At 45.0% G+C, this 14,093-nt stretch overlaps 1 pseudogene; it reads left to right on the top strand.

Moving 5' to 3' along the window:
* Positions 1-1,964: 1,964 nt before the first annotated feature.
* Positions 1,965-3,287, top strand: Rps6-ps3 (ribosomal protein S6, pseudogene 3; annotated as a pseudogene).
* Positions 3,288-14,093: the final 10,806 nt, after the last annotated feature.

A 14,093-nucleotide genomic window follows, 5' to 3' on the forward strand; every position in this document is an offset into this window, starting at 1 on the left:
TCTGGGTTTGGTGTCTGTATATGAAATGGATGTCCAGATAGTGCAGTCTCTGGATGGCCTTTTCTTAAGTCTCTGCTCCACACTTTGTCTCCGTATTTCATCATTTGAGTATTTTGTTAACCCTTCTAGGAAGGACTGAAGCATCCACACTTTGGTCTTCTTCACTTCGTGTGGTTTGTGAATTGAATCTTGGGTATTCCGAGCTTTTAGACTAATATCCACTTACCAGTGAGTGTATACGTTGTGTGTTCTTTTGTGACAAAAATCCTTTTCTCCATCTCCCAGCTTCCACAGCAAGTCTTTCATCAGTTTGTTTTTTCTTAGTGCTGAAATATGTCCTTTTAACATCTCTCTGTGGCCATCACTGAGGTTCAAACATTCCCCATGTGTGGGATTTTAGTCACTATCTCTGTGGCCATGTTTATTCAGAAACCCCAAGAATCTGCAGCTGTAGGTCTGGTGTCACCTTTGTCCTCCTCAAAATTGATCAGCGACTTTTGTTGTCCTTTCAGCTTGCAGCCCTTAGAGCTGCATCCATGGGGTGTGTATCTGTAAAGAGTGCTTTATTTCATCCAATTTTAATCATAATTTTGTGTTTATTTAAGAGTTAATTCTATAAGGAAAACTGCTTCATTCCCAAACAAGTCTAAACATTAAGGTTTTAGCATAATCCCTTAGTACTCTGATTTTTCACTTTTCTGAAGAAATTGTCTACATTATACCCCAAGCCTCCAGTCTGCAAGGATTTCATATATTTATTTGTGTTTCACTTGATGTTTCTATTCTAGGTCCTGGAACATGATAAAAACAAATAAAGTCCAAATGAATAAAACATCAAAATGATTTTTAAAAAATGTTCACACGGGTACTATGGCTGGAATGGCACAGCCCCTCAGAGTTCATGAAAAGAAACCTAGTCACCAAGTCTCTGGGTTAGAATGCAGGAGAGTGGTGCCTCTAGAGGGGATTGGGTTGTTCTGAATCATGGTCTTCACAGGAAGAGAAACTAGAAAGGCATGAATGGCATCTTGGCTCTGCCTTTGTCATGGTTGGATCAGTGAGAAGGCCTGGCTTTATACTGTACAGATTCCTGTACCATGATACGTGCTGTACTCTTGGACTTTCCAAGTCCAAAGCTGAGAGCACAGTAAACATCTTTTCTATCTAAATAACCTGCTCTCAGCAGAAGGCATCATGATGAGCTTCCTCTAAAACATTCACGAGAACCCAGTGTATACTTCCTATAGCATCATGAACCCCATTTTGTTATTCTGGCTTGTACTTCAGAGTCCTTTGCTTGGAGTTGACGTGTCTCTAGACACATATTTTAATGTCACCACTCTGCTTGCACTCCATCACACTGATGTATGTTTTACTTATGGCTCTATGACTGTGTAGAAGGATCTTGGTCATTCTCACCATAGCTCTCAGGGGAAGAGAAACCAACCTGCCTCCTCATGCCAGCTGCAATGTTTGTACAGTGGCCACAGGAACTCCTTGGCTTGCAGATGCACACTTGTGACCATGGCTTCTCAGGGTGTCAGTATCCTGGGTCTCTTCTAAGTTATTGTGTACTCCATAACTTCATCTTAAAGTTCTTCATCCAATCTGCAAATGACAGCTTAATTTTTTATTTATTTATTTATTTATTTATTTTGGGGGTAGGGAATATCAAGTACAGGCAGAGGTCAAAGGACAACTTTCAGGAACAAGTTCTCATTTTCTATCATGTGAGCCTGGGGGATTGAACTCAGTTCACTGGGCTTGGCTGCAAACACCTTTACCAATTGAGCCATATCACTGCCACAAAGTACGTTTTACTGAGGGAGACCATGTAAACAGGTCTTGGGAAATGAGTACATCTTTCAGCATCAATTGTCATGCAATCCACTAAGAAGAGTGATTTATCTTTTGACTTCGGCAGTTCAATTTTGGCTGCACTATGGAATTGTCCAAATTGAATGATGAGGACAGAGGACATTGACCTGGTACAAAGTTTCTGAGACACAAAACAGTGGCAGAGGAGAACTGTGTGCCAGACCCCATAACACATTATCCCATGAGGATGAAGCCTACCACAGAGCCCTGCTTCCTTTGGGAATTGGAATTTCTTCATTTATTCAGTAAATGGTATCTACCCAATGGCAGCACTGAGAAAAAACCAGGGTGATTAGATAAAGTGTGCACAGCAGAAGAGAAGCCAGGTCCATACCGCACCTTTGTAATCTCAGCCTTCGGGATGCTGAGACAAGAGATTGGAGCATCGAGGCCAGCCTGGTCTATACAGTGAGCCCACAATGAACATCACGATAAATGACAATTATATAACAATTAGTGAGCTCCTGTCTTGAAAGGAAAGGAAGGAGGTGTGTGTGTGTGCGTGTGTGTGTGTGTGTGTGTGTGTGTGTGTGTGTGTGACTTTCTAGGAGGTAGGCTGTGTGCAGTTGAAGCGGAATATCTCCTTCCCAGCCACCAGCAGTTAGAAACTCACTGAAGTTATTTATGAACACAAGCTTCATGCTTTCTGTGAGAAGCGCATGGCTGCCGAAGTAGCTGCTGATGCTCTGTGTGAAGAGTGGAAGGGGTATGTGGTCCACATCAGTGGTAGGAATAATAAACAAGGTCCTTCCATGGGACAAGGTGTCTTGACCCATGGCAGAATGTGCCTGCTACTAAGTAAGGGGCATTCTTGTGTAGAACAAAGGGAACGAGAGTAGAAATGCAAGTTTATTCACTGATGCACTGTGGATGCCAATTGGGATATTCTCAACTTGGTTATTATTTTGAGAGAGAGAGAGAGAGAGAGAGAGAGAGAGAGAGAGAGAGAGAGAGAGAGAGAGAGAGAGAGACTGAGAGAGAGACAGACAGAGATAGACAGAGACAGACAGAGACAGAGATAGACATTCAGAGAGAGATGTTCCTGGACTAACAGACACTACCATGCCTTAGTGGTTGGGACACAAAAGAGCTAGAAGAACCCTAAAACTCTTCATTATCTGAAGAAGATGATGTCTACCAAGATGCTGTGAGAAAGCCCTTCAACACAGAATCAGAATCCCAGAGCCAAAGCATCTGGATTTGGCGTCTTGTTAGTCCATGTGTCCTGCAACACAGACATCAATATCTTGCTCTGAAGAAACAGCACACCAAGAAAAATCAGAAGGAGGTGCAACTTCTGGCCAAGAGAATGAAGGAAGCCAAAGAAAGACACCAGGAACAGATCACCCACAGATGTAGGCTGTCCTCAGAGACCGTCTGCTTCTAAGTCTGAATCCAAGCCATCATAAGGCTTTAAGGGTAACAAATAAATAATCAGAGCTTGGAAAATAATAAAGGAAGTAAGGGAAGAAGACAGGGGGAAGGAGGGAAGAGGAGATGGGGCAGGGGTAGGTAACAAGGACCATTAAGGTACCAGTGCTCCAGAGCGTCAGTGTTGTAAGTGGGAATAGCTGTGGTTATGGTGTGCAGCATTCCTTTGGGAGTATTAAACTGATGGGGAGGATGCTAAGCAGGCGAGCTGCCCAGGCAGTCAGTCTGGCAGCTCTTCCAATGATTAAATGTGGAGTTATCACATGATCCAGCCCCTGGGTGTGTGCCCAGAAAATCTGCAAACATATGTCCAGCTAAATATTCACCAGACACAAATGAGTCGGCGGCAAAATGTGGTATGTCTACACAGTGGGATATTACTCAGCTCTGAACGGAATAATACTTGCCGTACTACTGAGAAACAAAGGAACCTTGTGTAAACTGTCACAGCAAAGCATGTACTACAGACTGCATTGTGAGTGAAGTGTGCAAAGTTAATCCGAGGTGGAGTGGCCAGCTGCATTCTGGGAGAAACAGAGCAGAGGCTTACACGCCCAGCACTTGTTTTGGGGGTAATAGTCCAGTTCTAAACTGGTGGTGCTCACTGAATCCCCATTTCTAATTAGCGAGTTTTAAGTATAAATTGCGCATTAACTAAACCGTTTCCAGCAGAATACATCCTGGTTGGGAGCAACTCAGTGGCAGAGTGCATCCCTCGCTTGAGTGGAGCCCTGAGTTCGATGCTCAGTCACACTAAATGAAAGAAATCCGGGAGCTAGAAGTCACTGCAGGCCACCACATCAGAGGAAAGGTTGTGCTTTGCATAGAGGGATGGAGTAGCGGCTGCTTCATGTAGGAACACAGGGATCTCCGGGTTATCCAAACTGAAATTGCATTACTACATGGAGTTCGGTGGACATGAAACTGTTCAAAGAATAGGGGAGGTGAATATGAGGTGTCTCAGCCCCTAGGCTCTAGGTCATAGCAGGAACTGAGGGACAGAATGCTGGGAAGATACGGCCACTAGGGGTCAGGAAAAGGCTGAGAATTGAACCAGCCTGTGCCTAAGCCATCCCTAAGTCCGGATGAATGGGTCTACTTCCTTGGGAATTAATTCCAGGGTTCTACTGAAAGAATTTCTACTGTCAGAACCTATGGGGGTCACTCTCACCTCTGATTTCTTTTCTGTCTTTCTTTAGGTTTTTAAGTCACAGAAAGTCACCTCACAGGTGGAATTGGAAGCACAGCCTCAAGAAGAAAAGGCACACAAAGGGACAGAAAGAGGTTCTGAGTAGAGAAGCCGTGATAAACAACAATTACATCACGGACATAACTGAGGTCCCAAGATGTGTACCAATGTAACACTCCATAGCTAAGACTCACTTGGAAAATTCATAGAAAAGGTAAAAATGTAGAATCTCCAGAACCTCAGAAATGCAAATAATTTCTATATAGAAAATCCGAGGTAATAGACAGGTTGCTTTCCACATCAGTACTGGGAACCGACAGACAAGTGAATATTTCAAGGAGTAATTTTGTCAAACAAAAACCTTGATCCCATTAGAAAATAATGCCAACAAAAACCAACAAAGGATGTTTCAAATATTTCTAACATTGGGCTTAAGCCCTGCCTGACCTGAAGTGTTACTCAGAAATGCACGGAGTTATCTGCTCACACGTCTTCCAATGGAATCATATACAGGAATTTTTAAAAAATCATATTTCTGATGTATCTCTAAGGGCATGAAACAAACTAGAGTTCTTACTATTTCACGTCCCACACAATGCTCCATTCTCCCCCTCCCCCCAGGTCCGCAAAGGCTGGTGAAGTGCGTCCCTCCCACTCTGGTACAGACACTGCTCCACAGGCTGGGTGTACATTATGTGTGCTTCCTACTCTGCTTCCCAGGGAGCAGCCAGCTGTCGTCAAAGACAGTCTCGGGCCAAGCGTGTGTAGGGGAAAGAAGCTCCAGAAGGAGGAAGCAGTTATCTTTGACCAGAAACAGACACAGGGTGGGGAAAGGAGCAAGATTTGTGGAAAACAGCATAACTCTGAGAGCCACAGGGAAATGAAGAACGCAGTCACAGAGTCCACAAGACAGGAAACAAAGCCAAGAGATAAAACCTTTGAGGAAGCAGCTGCCACTCTCCTTGGTTCCCAAGGCTGACAGGGACTCCCAGAAGCCCCTGTGTTGTGCTTTCCATCCTAAGAACAATAAATCAAAGGCCCCAAGCTCTGAACAGCCAGCTGTCAAGATGGCTCGCTGCGCCCACATTTCTTAATTCTCTATGTGTAACAGGCAGAAAAGTGTCCGCATCTGAATCCCCAAACATGATGAATGTAGCTGTTTCTCTTCCTTTTCTCTAGGCCTGAGACTCTATTTAATCCAAGAAAGGTTTCTCTTGGCTCCTAGCTTGGGGAATTGTACTCTGCCATGTTTGGAAGTCATAGTGGGAGAAGTTTGCAGTGAGTGGCCACATTGTATCAGCAGAAATCAGAGAGCAGGTTGAAATAGGGCAGCACCCGAGGGCCCACTTCCTTCATCTGCTAATGTTTTGAAACCTTTCACAACATCAGGACCAAGTAGGGAGCAAATGTCAAGTGTATGAGCCCATGGGATCTTTTCACGGTCAGAGGCTGACATACGGTGAGAGAGTTAATACTGCAGAGAAGCTTAGGATAATAAGGAGCTCATGTTCTTCAAGACAGAGGATTAGCCAGAATGGACCAGTGCAGATGCACAGTCCTTAAAATGGGAAGAGGAGGAGCCTGAGGAGTCTGTGATAACTGACGAGGTCAGAGAACTGCATCGGGAAGGTCTGAGCTAGGACTGAAAACGGAATGTGTCATAAACTAAGAAGTCAAGTGTCCTCTGAGCCAAGTCAGAAGTGGATTGGGCTGAATGTCCCCCAGAAGGCATGAAGCCTAGTCATGACTTTAGCTGGTGACATCTGTCTCAGAGCCTGTACTCCAGAAAGTAAGCAAAAATCTCTACACAGCCATGAAATGCCATCTGCTCGAAACCACACAGACCAGCACACCATGTTTCTCTGAGGTAGGATGCATCATGGGTACATTTTCTGTCTTATGCACTTTTGTTCTTTTCGATTTATCTAGAATTTAATGCTAAACACTATTTTGGGGGCTAATGAAGTGGTCAACTTGAAAAGACAGTTGCCAACACATTTAACAACCTGAGTTCAATCCCTTGGACCCATGTGGTAGAAGGCAAGAACAAACTCTGTCTGCTGTCCTCTGATGGATCCATGCAAGCTGTGGCAGCAGTTAGAAAGTGGACAAATAAATGTAGGTATTAAAGGGCTATTATTTGAAAAGAATACACATTTCTCCAAGAAAACAAAACAATCGGTCTTAGTTTGGTGGTGGTGGTGGTGGTGGTGGTGGTGGTGGTGGTGGTGGTGGTGGCGGCGGCGGCGGCGGCGGCGGCGGTGGTGCTGGTGGTGCTGGTGGTGGTGGTGTGTGTGTTGCTGTTGCTCTGTGGGTGACTTACTTCATACCTTGTGTTCTTAGGACTTGATTACTGAGCTGGAAATTAAGCCGTTTCTCTCTCTCTCTCTCTCTCTCTCTCTCTCTCTCTCTCTCTCTCTCCCTCCCTCCCTCCCTCCCTCCCTCCCTCCCTCCCTCTCTCTCTCTCTCTCTCTCTCTCTCTCTCTCTCTCTCTCTCTCTCTCTCTTTTTGGTTCTTTTTTTCGGAGCTGGGAACCGAACCCAGGGCCTTGCACTTCCTAGGTAAGCGTTCTACCACTGAGCTAAATCCCCAGCCCCAAGCCATTGCTCTTGAATGCGTATTATTTATGAATGTGCTCCTGAAATCCGTCCCTAAAACAAAGTGGCAGACAAACTGCTGCAGTATCAAATCAGAACAAACTGCAGTAGCTCAGAAGGGAGAGTGAAGGTCATTTGGAGTGGCACTGTGAACATCGATTGTGGTTTACACATGAGTGAAAATGAAGTCTCAGCCTTCCTGCTCTCGGCTCCTCCTGTGGGTCAGAGGGCTGGGCTCAGAAGTCATGGTTCCGGTCCCCATTACAGCGAGATACTCAACTGCCAAATTCAAGGCTGGCCACAGAGAGAAGGTGCGGATATAACGATGTGTTGAGGCATCTGGACACCATTGCTGGGCAAAGTACTACTGACCCTGAAGAGTGTGCTGTTGTCTCCAGAGGCCTCTAATGTGCCTCAGAGCTTCACACACAGCACAGGCAGCGGGGACTTGAGGGAGATGATGCCCTTTCCCCATTATAAAACAAACAAAGTCTCCTTCCTACAATCCAGGCTGGGCTCCAATTCACTGTGTAACCAAGCATGACCTTGAACTCCTGATCCTCCTGCCTCCACTTCCAGTGGATCACAGGTGTACATCACCATGTCTAGTTTAGTGGTGATCAGGATCAAACCCTGGACTTCAGGCATGCCTGCTAGGCTAGCACTCTACTCATGAATTATACTTTTGTTTACACCCTCCATTGATTTATTAAATTACTTATGTGAATATATGATATATGCATGTGGTACATGGCCTGCAGAGACCAACGAGGGCAATGAATCCCCAGAAACAGAGTTACTGGCAGTTCTGAACAGCCAGGCATGAATTCTGGGAACAGACCTTGATGCCCTCTGGAAGAACAGCAAGTGGTTTGAACCACTGAGCCACCTCCCCAACCCCACCCACAGACATTGCTATACACAGAACTTCTATGGCCCCTACAAGTGTGCATAGCAGGGTGGAAAACTGAACTGATGTTCTTAGATACAATTGAGCTATAAAAAGATCAAAGCTACTGCCACGTGCACTGCAGGACAATTAAGTTAGATGCTATCTCACTGCTGTTCATTAATGTTTTTCTAAAAACTCCCCTCCCCCAAATTCCACTGAAAGGTGGGAGGAAGGATTGAAGGAGCCAGAGAGGACAAGGACACCTCAAGAAAACCTACAGGGTCAACTGACACAGGCCCATAGGGGCTCACAGAGACTGAATTGCCAACCCAAGAGCATGCATGGGATTCACCTAGGCCCTCTGCACATCTGTAACAGTTGTGCAACTTGATCTTCATGGTGAACCCCTAACAACTGGAGCAGAGGTTGCCTCTGACTCTGTTGCCTGCCTTTGGATTTCTTTCCCCTAACTGGGCTGCCTTGCCCAGCTTCAATAGAAGAAGATGTGCTTAGTCCTACTGTAACTTGATGTGCCAAAGTGGTTGGTATCCATAGGAGGCCTCCCCTTTTCTGAAGAGAAAGAAAGGAAGGGAGGATTGGAGAGGTGGGGAGATGAGAGAGAGGGACTGGGAGGAGAGGAAGGAGGGGAAAATAAATTTAAAATATTGAATAAAAGTTTTTTCCAAATCCCTGCTCTAAAACATTTAGAATTAAAAATGCTGAAAGACAGGGCAGGAGAGCTCATTTCAGATTTGCTGTCCTCATCTGGCCTCCCCTGTCACTGCATGCACATGGTACATACAAACTCCTCTAGGCACACACGCATACACATAAATGTAATAAAGAAACAAAACTTTAAAAAAGAAACGCTGAAAACCAAGACAAAGCGTCGGACTATGAGGATATTACATGGCACATAATAGTTTATTTATGGTTATTACATGAACACTAATTAATTTAAAGCAGTTCATCAAGATAGGATTCCCAGAACTGGAGTTACAGGCAGTTCTTAGCTACCAGGCATGAATGCTGGGAAAAGAACTTGAGGCCCTCTGGAATTCTACTTGTAAAGGTCAAAATGGGACCGACTGATTCTCCCTATAATGTTTCTGTCCCCTCTATTTTCAAAGAGGAACACAACTATGGGAACACGGCAGCCCTGCCTCAGTCAGTCTCTCGATGGGCAGTGCTACCCATCTCGACAGCATCCGTGTGGCTGGACCTCAGCATGGACTTATCCCTGTGGAGTCTTCTCCCTGTACATCGAACAAGAGTTTGACTGAGTGAAGTGTAGCATGAGACATGTTATGTGAAGGAATGATTGAATGAATGAGGGAATGAATGAATGAACAAATAAATAGATCAGTGAATAAAGGCACAGTCACAGGCCAGCATCAGGCGGAAGCCAGCAGACTGCAAGTGGTAATTTTGTTCCAAATTGAACTGAGACCGTATTCATGTGAGCTATTTGCAGCCTCATCAGAGACGTTTACAGGCTAATTATTGTGGGGCACAAAAGCCCCAGCCGCCATCCAGGGATGCCTGGCTCACATCTTAGAAGAATTGATTTAAATGTCATTAATTTCCCCTGATGATTCAGAGTCACTTTCACGGAGGCCTCAGTAAATGGCAAAGAAGCACGCACGTGTCCTTCCTGAATCTGTTAGTCACAATCCTGGGCAATCAGCTCTTCTGTTGCCTTCCTCATGTCGCCTGGGGGAGCATGTGTCCCAGCCTCCACAGAGCCAAGCCAGTGACACTCTTGCTGTTTCTCAGATTAGACACCACAGGAAAGTGTGTCTAAAGATGCATTCACACTGAGACCCTCCTCTATACATGAGGGAAAAGGAACCAATCAGTTATGCTCAAAGTCACAGAAGAGCTGGGAGCTGGATGGTTTTCAAAAGTCAAGCAGGATTTGAATGGGAGACCCTAGGTTTGCACACAGCTTTGGGCCTGAAGTCACCAGATAACCAAGAAGACTGAGATTTTCTGGACTTTACATCCTGGGTCTGTATGTCTGTCTATCTGTCTATCTGTCTCTCTGTCTGTTTGTCTGTCTGTCCCTCTTTCTCTCCGTGTGTGTGTGGTGTGTGTGTGTGTGTGTGTGTGTGTGTGTGTGTGTGTGTGTGTGTGCGCGCGCGCGCACGCGCACACTATCCTCAAGTATCACCCATCTTGGATTTTGAGATAGGGTCAGGCACATGCCAGAGTACATGCCAGGAACATGCCAGAGGCGGGTAGGCTGGCCAACCAGGCTTTTCTCTGCACTCACTGCAGCACCTGGCTTTATCATGTGCTTTCTGGGAACTTTGGTGTGCCAGGGTGGCTCTGAATACTTGGATTATCTCGGAGTAACATTGGGATGTTCATTCAACACCCAAGTCCCCCTGCCCCCTTTTCCAGAGAAGACAGTCTTGCCTGGATCTGTGTAGAAGTTGATAAAATTAAGTGAGAAAACGATGCTGTTGCTTATGTCCAGTGATGAAAGGTATCGTTTTTTCTTTCATAGGGAATAAAAGAAAAAGAAACCACATGGGAAATACACAATTCTAGGGGGTTTTAGTTGCATGTCTTATTCCTGATTTTTCTGTGCCCTTGAGAGTCTGGCCAAGGTCATTGCAACTGACTGGAATGAAAGGACATAGTCCCAGGCGCATTGCTGTTGACTCAAGACTTTATCTGCACTAGAGGTTTAAGAGCGAGTCCTGGATTTGTAGCACAGAGAAAAAGAAAGGTAGGCTACAGGGCTCACACAGAGGTTTTAAAACAGAGGACCCTTACAACACTGTTCTTTTTGATCTTTTTATTTTATCCTCTTATTATCGTGCTTTTACCTTTGCTCCCAACATGCTGTGCCAGTGGAGGTGGATCTGGGAGAGTAGATCAGACTTCAGTGGGAGAGACAAAGATGACGATGTTATTGTAACAATTCCCAAAAGAACTTGTGGACTGTAATTGGTAAAACAGCCCAGGCAGGTAAGTGTACTGACTCGGAGAGGGCAAGGAGGACTCCCTTTGAAAAGGTTGGCGAGGAGAGATTGAACTCGATTGACACAGAGGCATCTGAACATAACTCGAGGGGTGTGGCCGAGCCACGCAAGTCACAGTCAGTCAGAAGCTTATCATTGTTTAATTGAGCAGAGAGAATGGGGCAGATTTATGTACTCACTGCAAGGGAGCAGAATCTATTCTTCCACAGGAAGCAGAACACTTTCGGCTGCAGGCAGCGCGCCCCACAATTCCTCTAGTAAATCTCCACCGCTGGGCAGCATAGACACAAAGGTCTACGTGATCCCAATTCCCTGGTCTCATTTTCTACTACTCATGCTGCTGATGAGGGCCCGGGTGACCCGTCTCGTGTCAGATGAGCTACAAAGGGTTTTTCTCTTCATGTTCTCCATGGTTTGTTTTCCTCTTTGATGGAAAGAAACGGCATGTCAAAGTGAGACCGGTACAGTCCGCGGCACAGAAGCCCCTCATCTGTCACTGACAACATCCCAGACTTATTCAGCCTCCTGCCCGGCTGCTGAGAGGGGATAGGGTTGCCAGAAACCGGAGTAGAAAACTCTCAGAAAGTTAAACCAAGTGGGAGTAATTAAGTTTTCCAAGTATGGAGTGAAATCGCTTTCCAAGAGTGGCAGGCAGAGCCCACCTGTCTCCCAGAAACTTCCAAGGTCCTGTGCCAGGAGAGTGAAGGGCTTTTTCTTGCTTTCTTTGCTTCTTTTGGGGGAGCCTGGTAGATGTTCTGTCAGTGAGTGCTACTGATCTACAGGCCTTCAGAGGGTTTACATCACAGAGCGTGTTCTACTTTCACTGCCTGGCTAAGACTCAGACCCGGGACTCAACCTTGGAAAGTAATCCGAGATCAGGGTGAACACAGCCCCTCATTGTTTCGAGCAAACGAGTCAAAGATAGATAACTCATCCAATAATCTAAGTGGTGGAGTCGCTCAGCAACTCTAGGGTTTTCTTTTAACCTTAAAGAAAAACGTTTGCACAATTCAAGCTTTAGCACATAATGAATCCACTTAAAATTAGAAATCTCTCATCAGAGATTGTTCAAGCTCCTGTGGCTTCTCTTTGTGTGGTTAATTTTGCTAATGGTCAAGTTCCTGGCTGAGGATATCGACAGAACTGAGCTCTATGCTTTCCCAAGCACGGGGCCTGTTGAAAGGATGCTTAATAAAGCCAAGATAGGGCTCCTTTGTGCCTTTGATGGGGAGACAGGATAGTATCAGACTGGAGAGAGCCTTAGGCATGATGGCTACCACATGAGGAGATAATGCAGAGGGCAGTAAGGGCCTTAGAGCTATTCTGAAGTGGAAGTCTGTGTTGAACAAGGAATATTTGAAACCGGAACCAGCCACAGCCTGAACTTAGAAAGGCTATTGGCACTGGCTAATGGGCTCAGTATCTGAGGCCTGTAATTCCTCCTTTTGTTGGCTCTTGGTTCTGAGGTGTGCACTCTTAACCTCTGCTACATTCACACATGAGTAGTATAGTAGAAGTGTTTAGAACTGATGGAAAAGGAGATCTGTGTAACCTTGTGTCACTTCCCCGGAGGGAATGAGAAGACGTGACCTTGTGTGTAGAAGTGAGTCTTGTAAGTGTGATTGCATCTGAACTCTGAAACTTAATTGTGAAGCACATGTTAAAAATGATTAAAAACCAAGGTTTAGGACTTGCTTAGAGATATAGAAGAAAACCACAGAACAGAACCTTCCAAGCTCAGCCCTTTTCAGTGAGTATCAGAGCAGGAACACTTGGACTGTGGCATAGCCAGTGCCTGCAAGCTTTGTAGAAATGAAAATACAGGAGAACTTGAGGGGAACAAAGCTTGTAACATCCTCAGCCAAGGCCATCTTGCATTACAAAACACATTCAATCCAACATCAAACACCTTCATATACCTACATTCCAATACTGTTTAAAGTCCAAAGCTTCTTCTGAGACTCAGAGCAGAATCCTAGCTGAAAGGAAAGTTGAGACTAAACAAAGCTCAATGGGGCAGACACCAAACTCCACATCTGGCATTTGAGGCTTTTGGATTTATCATCTGGGACTTGAGGAACTTGAGCAGCCCTGACCTTTCATCTTTGTGTGGGTTTTCTCTTGGGCTAGCTCCTCTTGGTGGCTGCAGCTTTTGACATCCCATGCTTCTTGGATGCTTTAACATCTCCAACTCATCTTGGGCTTCACCTTCACAGCCTCGTGCACAGGAGTTCCGTGTAGGGTTTAAAACATTGTTACATGTTCTCTTAGTAGTTTTCTGAAGCCTTAGTACAACTCCCCGTGGTTTCACAATTCTTGCGTGGAGTGTTAACACAATTAGATTTTCTAGAGAGTAGAGTTCCCAAAAGAGCTCAAGGTTCATTAATGGAAAGATGCAGCCATTGGAACATGAGGTAGCTGGTCCACAACCTCATCACAACCTTCCATTTGTTCTTCTATATAGTAAAGCTCCCATGACTCAAGGATTTCATCTAACATAATGTTTAATGAAAGTGTCAATTCCTAGCGTTTCTACAGCTTTTCTGATGAAATCAAGCATAACCTTCCAGAATTCCATGAGTCAAACTATATAGAGAAAATCATACATATTTGTGCATGAGAAATGAGACAGGGGAATAGGGAGACAGATCAGTTACGTGAATTTTCCTGAGTAGACAGGAATTAATGAACATCTGCTTACCTTAGATAGAGAACTAACAAGAGACTAACACAATGACTTCACCAAGTCCAACATGGTGGACTAGTGAGTTTACTGGGGTCACTTATAGAGAGCGCAAGTGACTCTAAGACAGCTGCATCCCTGAAAAGTCACCCAGTATGGAACTCTTTGCATCATATTCAGACAGCTCAATATGTAGCAGAGTCTCCTTTAGTTACCATGGCGGTTGGTCTCTTCCCTAGCAGTTGTTGCTGCTTCCATAACCATGAGTAGCAACCTTGTGAATCTGTTGGTTTCAGGAATTTTCTGTGACTTGTGAGTTGTTTTCTTCCAGAATCTCATAAGACTCCCTTACTGTTCTGGAATGAACTTTTCAATTTGGAAGAAGTAACAACACAAGATCATATACATACATGTATTTTACAGAGAGAAT

This window comes from Rattus norvegicus, chromosome 2 (genome assembly GCF_021556685.1).
Source record: "Rattus norvegicus strain SHRSP/BbbUtx chromosome 2, alternate assembly SHRSP_T2T, whole genome shotgun sequence".
Classification (NCBI taxonomy): Eukaryota; Metazoa; Chordata; class Mammalia; order Rodentia; family Muridae; genus Rattus; species Rattus norvegicus.